Raw genomic sequence first — 8451 nt, forward strand, 5'->3', positions numbered from 1 at the left:
TCAGACACAATATTAAAGTACACGTCGCATCAAGTTTGTGAGAATTTTGTGGAAATTTTGCGGACTCCAGAGCTATTTATTACAATTTTTGAAGTTTTGAAATTTTAAAAATTATTTATGTATTATATTCTCCAAAACATATCAATTATTTATTAGAAAATAATTTTTAAGAGGTGCGATCTGGACCGTATGCTCTGTACCTTTTAATCTAAACCGTTAATAGAATATATATATATATATATATATATATATATATATATATATATATATATATATATATATTATTATATTATTATATCGACCTCGCCGCCGTCGGCCCAGAACCTCGTCGTCTACAACAACACCACCTCCAAGGTCGATGTTGCAGGCTAGGGTTTTGGGGTGGTGCTTGTGGAGCCAAACCGCCGCCGTGTAGAACCCTTCTTTGTCGGACAAATACCCGTGCAGCGTACGAGGTGGTTAGGGCATCGTGGGCCCAAGTGAGAGGCAGCTGTTGGTGGAGATAGGATGCCAGAGTGTTAGGTACGACGTGGAAGAAGAGATCGAGGCAAGGGTTGCCGGAGGAGAGTAATGTGGCGGAGTTGTTCTCGGTGAAGCCCATTGGGGGTTTCGGGGTTGGCTTGCTGAGGTTGTTGAAATCGGCGACCATGGAATCGATGAAGGGGTCGCCGGAAGCGGGGTCAGGTTGGGTGGTGATCGATTGACCTGTGAACGAGAAGACTCACAAGAGAGTCGGCGAGTGTTGAACAAAGCGCGTACAGTCGCTAGATCGTGGGTCCCACGACGTCAGACTCCTTCGCTCACTCGCCTCATAACCGCGCTTTCTGTTCACACGCCGCATTTAACCGTGGTGCAGGTGGACCTTGGTCCATATTAGAATTTTCACTACTATTCAGCCTTTGAATTTTCAAGCGCACACCAAGCATGTTACAACTACCCAAGCATGTTATACACCCACAGCATGTCACAACAACCACAGCATGTCATCAAATTTGAACACTAGAGGTGGACACTAAAAGGGAGTCAGTTACATAGACTCAAAAGCACAAAACTTAAGGAATGCTGGAGACGAGAAAGAACAAGAATCAGACCAAAAAAGAAAAAGAAAAGAGTGAGGCCAAGATATATAAAAATTAAAAATACTTATATATAGTACTCCATATCAAACAAAATTGTTGTCAATCATGTGGTTGGTGCTAGATACTTTCCTTGCAGGCTCATTACTCAAATTGTAAGGGCGTGAATCATCTCAAAGCTCTGATACCATGCGAATGTATTCACTCCCTTATAGTGACTAGAATTGATGCCCGCGCTCTGCCGCGGGTTTTGGAGGTTTAGGGAAGATTATATAGGGTAGAAAATATAGCAAAGGGCTGACTGACTAAGAAGGAACAGAAACAGAGTCTGTAAAAATCACATATCCATTACCAAAACAATGGAAGAAAGCAACAGTGGTAATACTTCATTATACCACTGAAATCCATAACCAATACAATATGCAAAGAACAACAAAGACAACTGGAAATGTGTTATACATAAAGTTTATGACCATTACTACAAACGGTAGCCACTGTATGCTTTATCCATGTCAATGTTATGTTTGTTTGGACTTTGGATTTAGAAAGTGAGAGAGAACGTGGTTTGGCTTTGCCGCGGATAGGGTATCTGATAATGGAAGTTGAAATGGATGACAATATGCTCTCAAGCTGCTTGACATTCACAGATTCGGCAAACCTGGATAATCAACCAGAGGAATGAGACTTGTAGAAAATGTATCAGATATGTTATCAGAAGAACTGTAAATGTATATTTATTTTGCCAATTGAAATGTAAACTGTTGCCAAGAAATAAAATAAAGTGAGATGTGTTTGCTGCCTAAGGATACACACACACACACATACTTACAAATATGAATGGATCTTCTCTGAAAAGTCCGTATGCAGAGAAAGAGAGACTCATCAAGAAGGTTGGAAGAGAAAGATAGAATGGCATGAACTCAATGCTCCTTGTCTTGATTACTAATTTCTGAAATAATGGATATATGTTAAATTACATGTGTGGTAAATGTGAAATTAAAGCAAGTCAGAAATTGTAGTGTCTGAAAGAAAGTTAAAAGTGATCTGTTAGGAGTGAAGTAAACATCGAGATAAATGTTTGCCTTCCATCACAATGTAAAACTCTTAAGCTCACAAAGACTATTTATTTTGTTTTGAAAATTGTGGTATTAGTTTTGCCTAACAGTAACTAAAGCAAGGTAAAGAAATGCCTCTCAGGGGAAAGAGCTAACATGAGGAATGAACTGGCAATCATAAGTTACTCTTTCATAGGTACAAATTTAGATAAGTTACTCATAAGTTACTCTTTCATAGGTACAAATTTAGATACACCCCTCGACAATCAAATTTAGATACAGCCCTCCATAAACAATGTCAACTATTTCATAGCAAATTTTCTATGCAGGTTCCCAGTCCTATTAAACTGGGGGGGGGGGGGGAAATAGTCCTATTCTCCAAACAAAGGAAACGCATTTGTTCTGAAACTATCCAATAGTCTCTCTTTTTGTCTAACAAACATAGTTCAAATATTTTCACAACAAAAGCTTATAAACTACACAAAAATGCTCATAAAGTCATTCTACACAATCAAAAGTAAACTAATCAAATGCGTACAAAAACCAAAATGATCAACAGAAGAGGAAACAAAAAAAAAACTTGCTGAAAGAAATAGAATTAACCTTCCAAGCTGCACATCTTTCCGATCTCAGGAGGAATGTCTGCACCTAGATTATTAACATTCAAATAAAAGTCAGTGACTTAAGTCAAGTTGGCAATCTGTCTTGTTCCTAATTTAATGACAAACCATAGTAGTCAGCAGATAAAATTATATATGAACAAATTTGCTCCCTATAAGTTCACCTATAGGCATAATAACATTAGGAATGATGCAGTTTGATCTCGATCTTACCACTATATGTTCTTTGTGGATTTCATTACGTGGCTGGCTTTTTGAGTGGTTTTTGAAGTTGTTGACATTAGGAAGGGTCATTTAATTAAATTTAGCCACCTCGTCCATAGAAAACAGTTTCAAGCATTCCTCTGCATCTTCGATCTCAGACTTTCGTATAACCTACATACACGTGAGATAATTCTTTTGATCAACATTTCTAAGATCTAGTCAAATTTTCTGTTTTGGTCCATACATATGAACGGGAGTTTATCTCAAATTCCAGGAGATGAATTGAACTTACAGATGAATAGCTTGAGATGCGATGATCAAGATTTCGAAGCAAAGCTGTCATTGCCCCTGAAACCAAAGGCATAAAAATTGCATTAGGAAAGAAAAATATAACTAAAAAGAGTACCTTATTGGGTTGACTTTTTGGGCATGGGACTCGTTATATAAAAAGTAATCGTAAAAGGTCATTGCAAAATGTATTCTATCAATTTTGTGCCAAAGCCATCAAACCCGGTATATGTCCTTTTCAAAACCTTTGATTGTTTTAAATTTAAATAACAATTAAAGATGGTAAATAATCTCTTGTAGAGAAATGATCCAGTGTTAGCTTGCACAATGAAGTTACAATTTTCTCCACCAACAAAACCTTTGTTAACAGGCAGTAAATATCCATTTGAAACTAATATTGAGGACAAAAATATTTTTTTATAACAAAAAAAGAAAACAAAATACAAACCAAATACAAAAAAAGAAAAAGGTATACTGCATATAAAAGAAAACAAATCAAAATCAAATGGGAAGAGGATAATTGATAGTTCACCTGTCAAAACATAGCTCCAACCCTTTGGAGTAAGTATTTGCAGTTTCAGTAATTCAATTAAGATGCATTTGGAGTGACTCTGCCTTGCCCATCAAAGCAACCTGAAAACAGAGTAAAGTTAATGAAATAAGAACAACTTTCCCATTCAAAAATCCAACACAAAGAACAGAAGAGTCTCTGAAAGGGAATCTCTAATCAACCAACAACTTTTAATAGTCCCCCCATTTTTTTAAGTAAAGCCCGCGCATTTACAGCTTAAAGTATTAGATTTCTAGTATACACGAACCCTACTTTTATCTTTGTTTTTTTATGCCAAATCTTTTCACGGATTTTACCAAGCTGTACATATTATTGCATAGGTAGTAGGTTCACATTCTCAACCTGAACTCACAACACAGTCAATACCTATGCATAAAATTCAAACCCAGTATATGTCCTTTTGAAAACCTTTTATTGTAGTGTGCACATGGGAAACCAAATTAACGAATACAGCAAGAAGGAATGGTAATATGAATTGCACAAAATGGAGGGAAAGTGATATTTTTAGAGAATCTAGAAATAAATATGCAAACCAAATGAATTTTCACAAAGAAATTCAAAACCATTGTGAGAGGAGAGAGAGATCAGAGGAGAGGAATTGAAGTCAGCAAAGGAGAACAAAGCATTTTCGATTGAGACCTGGAAAAATAAGAAGATTGAGATGGAGAGACTGAGAGAGAGAGAGAGAGAGAGAGAGAGAGTAGGACGGTCAGTTTCAAACAATGATCAATACCAGACAACCAAAGGGATATATCAAAAAGTTTTGACATTCAGATAAATTGTTTAGTGCTCAAAATCAGACTATATAAGCTTAAAACCTTATTTACCAAATTTAAGACTATATATCCCTTTGGTGAGTGCTAAACCAATATAATATTGTGTTCATAATATCAATATTTGCCCTATTGGTTCCGCCATTTCAGTTGCTTGATCTAACTGAAGGGTTACATATCACACATTATGAACACAATAATTTGATTAGTCAGTTAAATGCAGTTTCTATCCTTCACTCAATGATTGCAGCCTATACATTCAGTTCAATATCCCTATTGGTTGCGCCATTCAGTTCAATATCCCTATTGCAATTCTGAGATCGTTAAGACATTGACAGATGAAGAACAACGGTATGCCTACTTGAATTATCCAGCTATTCTGATTGGGGTACAATGTTTATATATATATATATATATATATATATATATATATATATATATATATATATATATATATATTATTCATTCAGTTCAATAATTTCCCCATTTCGTTTTTGTTTCAAACTCAGGGCATCAACTCTATATGTTACTGTTACACGGATTAAACCACTATTCTAACACAAATTTTATCCCACACATGCACAGGACGATTAGAATAATGCACATTCAAGATAGATGGTAAAATTGCCTCACTTATCAGAAAAAGAAGCCGAAAATTGGTAATTAACTATCAAGGTAGCTGCCTCTTCAGTATTAATAAGAACAACGCCATATTTCTGGTAGTAAAGTTTTAAAATTAGAAAAACTTTCAGAATCTGTAAATTGCAGAACAATAATATGTATGGGACAACTCAACCAAATTACATTGTAATTCAACAATAATTATAGGTTGGAACTCACAATCTCTGTTTAAAACTCAAGAATTCAATTCAAAAAAGCGTGACCGAGTATCCATACCTCAACTTCAAGCAAGCAATCCAATTTCAAATTCAAGCAAGCAATCCAATTTCAAATGCGGCGTGTGGAGCGGAACGTGAGACCGGCTGCAAGGGAATCACGAAATTGAAAAAATTGCCTGACTTTTTAGCGTCTGCAGCTGCACCTTTTTCCCCAGCCTAAGAATAAAGAACGAATTAGATTCTTCAGCCTAAGAATTATTCGGACTCAAATTACGGAACTGAATACCCAATCAATCAATCAATCCAAAAAACAAAAACAAAAAAACTAAAAAAGAGGATTGTTTTGCAGTGAAATTAAGCTTTGGGGAGCCAGGATTTCGCTTACGTTTGAGGGGAGCGCCTCTTTTCCTCTGCCTTTTCTCCTGTCTAAGTATTAGGCCAGTTGCCAGTTGCGATTCGGAAGCTTAATTCTTTTTGGGTAGGATTCGTTTGTAATAATCCACAATCATGTCCAATCTTTATTTTGTCAGAATTCCTTCACATGACATTTTGTATTGGCTTGGGCTATTTCTCTCACATTGGTTTGATCACTTTTTGAATGATATAGACTGAAATGAATTGAAACCTCTTTGTTTTAGGGTCAAGCTATAGACTGATGGAGACAAATTGTAAGGATAGTTGCAGACTATGTTTGTTTCCTTGCATCGACTTTTATTTTCTTGCATTAACTGATACAAAAGTGTAAAATGGTTTGAACATGTCCCATAAACTGTGCGAAATTTAATCTAGAATGAAAGCTTTAAAAAAAACTGATAATTTGGTTGCTATATATAACTTCTTTACTTCAAATATATGAAGATGTGTGCATTGAAGTCACAAAGATATTTGAAATTTTAGTAATATATTCTGTACAATATGATTGGATTTTGCGATTTATATTACTTTACTCAATTTTGAAAGAATTTTAAATGTAGGTTAAATTTCAATTCAAAATATAAATATTTGTTTTTATTTTTTTTCAATTTGCTTTGAAGATGATAGATATAATTTATAAATTTTGCAGCACATCTTTATAAACTATGTTTTTAGTGTGTCTGTTTGACATATGATTATCATTGTTTATCAGAATTTTTAAACCATTTCTTGATGTGACTCTTGATAATGCTACATATAATTGTCCATGTGTAAAAACAGGTTCTGGTAAATATATACCAACTTGATTTAATGATTGACCTTGGCTTTTGTTAATAGTCATAGCATAACATGGTCTTATCGGAAATTGTCGTCTTTTAAAAATAAATGGCCATTTATTTTCAGATACACTGAGATCAATTCTTGGTATATAAAATTTTTGACCCATGTTATTTCCTGTTAATATTTTTGCCTCTATTAATCTATCAAATAATTTTGTTATTATTAATCTTGTACCATTGCATAAACCAGATGTTTGATTTAAATTTCGTAATAACATCACAGGCATTCCAATTTTTAAAATCAATTGATGTGATGGTAAGCCATTAAATTCAAGTTTATTCAAAAATTCAATTGGGTATAAAGCATTGATATTTTGATTATTTCCAGAATTGATCAAAATGCTATCAGCACTTAAATAAGTTGCTTTCTCACCTGGTAACAAATTTATAATATAATCATTTATATCTTTCACTGTAGAATTTCGTGGCGTAACAATTGCACGTTCTTGTAAATAGTTAAAATTATTGTAATTAATATTGAAATGGGAATAAGTTGCAAGGAAAATTGCTTCAATTGGATCTTTATATGTACGAATAAGCAAGTCATCTGGAATTTCGATCCAAGACGCGTCCCTATCATTTTCATCATTAATTGAAGATATATTACCTTCTCCAATCTGCAATAACCAATTTGCAAAATTTGAAATATTTGTTTTTTCCTCATCAGTCAAATTTTTTTTCAATAACCTCATATTTTCTGTTAAATGAAATATTTTGAATGATGACCAAAGATATGAACTATTCAAGGAGACTTCAATTATTTGCTCTTTGCTTCCTCCTGTAATAACAGGTAAAATTTGTCTAAAATCGCCACCTAATAAAATTGGTTTACCACCAAATGATTTGTTAGTTGATGAATCATTTAAATCGGATAAAATATCGCGTAAAGATTTGTCTAATGCTTCAAAACAATATTTGTTAGCCATTGGAGCTTCATCCCAAATAATTAAATCTGTTTTCTCAATTAATTTTGCAAGATGAGTGCCTTTTTTTATAGGACATATTGATAAATTATTAATGATTAAGGGAATTTTAAATCGTGAATGAGCAGTTCTACCATTTGGAAGTAATAATGAAGCAATTCCAGATGAAGCAACGGTTAAAACAATTTTGCCTTCGGATCTGAATTTACTTGTTATTGTATGCCATAAAAATGTTTTACTAGTTCCTCCATAACCATGAACAAAGAATGTATTGCAAGTCTTTTCTTCAATTGCTTTAATAACATCATCATAAACAACTTTTTGACATGCATTTAACTGACTAATCAAATTATTGTGTTCACGTTTTAATTGAATGCAGTCATAATTTAGTTCTTCACTCAATAATTTGTTATCTAATTCTAATATTTTGTTTATATTAGGCATTGGTAATTGATGGTCTTTCAATGAACTCGAAGATTTATTAAATATCTTTTCTAATTCAAATAATACTTGATTTTTCAATTCTGATTCTGGTAAAATTAAATTTGGATTTGCAACGTGAAGTCTAGCTTTATGTAAAATATCGTCGTACATATGCATCCAACATGAATCTAATAGCATCTCAGGATTTACAACATCACAAAATAATATTATTGTAACAAAAAGTTGACGAATTTCGGAAGATGTTCCAGTGTGGAAAGATTCTGTTAATGCTTGAAACCATTCTTTGTCATCACCTAATAAGCCTAAAACTTGGCAAGCTTCTTTATAAGAATTATATGTAATACCATTAACTGTTTTTATTGAATCATAGTTACAACATCCTTTTTGAATATTTAATAACATTCG

The 8451-nt window shown here is 33.6% G+C and overlaps 1 long non-coding RNA gene across 1 annotated transcript; it reads right to left on the minus strand.

The window, feature by feature from the left end:
• Positions 1-1405: 1405 nt before the first annotated feature.
• On the minus strand, positions 1406-6047 carry LOC133717138 (uncharacterized). Its single transcript, XR_009849439.1, has 8 exons — positions 5812-6047; positions 5485-5642; positions 3776-3876; positions 3248-3303; positions 2965-3126; positions 2735-2779; positions 1906-2025; positions 1406-1734 (listed from the first exon to the last, which is right to left on the minus strand). It is a non-coding gene; the product is annotated as an uncharacterized LOC133717138 (long non-coding RNA).
• Positions 6048-8451: the final 2404 nt, after the last annotated feature.

Source organism: Rosa rugosa, chromosome 6 (genome assembly GCF_958449725.1).
Source record: "Rosa rugosa chromosome 6, drRosRugo1.1, whole genome shotgun sequence".
Lineage (NCBI taxonomy): Eukaryota > Viridiplantae > Streptophyta > Magnoliopsida > Rosales > Rosaceae > Rosa > Rosa rugosa.